The following is a 1,194-nucleotide window of genomic DNA, read 5'->3' on the forward strand; positions in this document are numbered from 1 at the left end:
ACACACACACACACACACACACACACACACACACACACACACACACACTCACCACCACCCTCCTTTTGGACCAGAAATGTCTTTGTGTGGTGCCATGGTGATGGCTTGTGTGTTTGTGGAAGCTGATGTCATTGCGGGCTCGCTTCTCTAAAGAGAAACCAGCATCTGACCGGAGAATCAGGAAATGAGACCGACTGTGTACACATGCTGACACTGTGTGTATTGTTCACACGCTTATTTGCACACACAAAAACACTAGAGATCCCTAAACATCCTTGRAAAAAAAAGTTTGACATTTTGAAAAATAGGCTCGTTTTTTGGCACATAAAAGGATAGCAGTCTTGTTCCTGTATTTATGAGTGCATTTTAGTCTCTCATTAATCATCACCTCACCACAGAAACCTCTGTGTAAATGCAAAAATGTGTGTGAATTCAGGATGCAAATACAGGAAGTTAGCAGGATAAAGAGGCAAAAAGGATGTCAATAAATTTTCTTTATTGACAAAACAAAAGGCATCAGAGGCATAAAAATTKAAATTAAAACAGAAAATGTGAAGAAAAGCAGAGCAAAGACTTGTCTTGATGTTGGAAACCCAACTTAGATATCCACATTATTTTTCTAGTTTTTTAGTTTAAGTTAAATGGGACGTCATGCAAAAACCACTTAGCCAATATATGCATTTTGTTGTGTACTTGGAGTGAGTGCAGGAAATTAGAATTTTGTCTCCCCGGTGCTGTGTAGATATTTTTATATTTTGTTTGGGTCATATTTTTCAACACGTTCAGTCTTCTCTGTTTTTATGATGTTTTCTGAACTGTTACATCTTAGTATTTGCGAGGAACTGCCAAATAAGATCTGGACTTACCAACTAGTCATCGTCTTCATTCCCCTCTGGCTCCGAGTCAGACTTTGGCTCCAACATGTAAGGCTGGATGGACAAGTCTTATGTTGTTGACATCTTTTATTTAATTTGTATATCAAAAGTTACTTCACCCCTATATATCCATAAATCCCTCTATCAAACTAGAATAGACCGCTCTGAAAGATGTAGGGAGGGTGGGGTGTGAAGCAACTCATTTGGATTTAAAGGGATCCACGATTAGTTGTAACATTAAACTTTATTTGATAAACATTTATTTTAACTGTAAAATAAAGACTGTAAAAAATACTGTAGGATGTTTAGTTTGTAATTT

Source organism: Austrofundulus limnaeus, unplaced genomic scaffold (assembly GCF_001266775.1).
Source record: "Austrofundulus limnaeus strain Quisiro unplaced genomic scaffold, Austrofundulus_limnaeus-1.0 Scaffold171, whole genome shotgun sequence".
Lineage (NCBI taxonomy): Eukaryota > Metazoa > Chordata > Actinopteri > Cyprinodontiformes > Rivulidae > Austrofundulus > Austrofundulus limnaeus.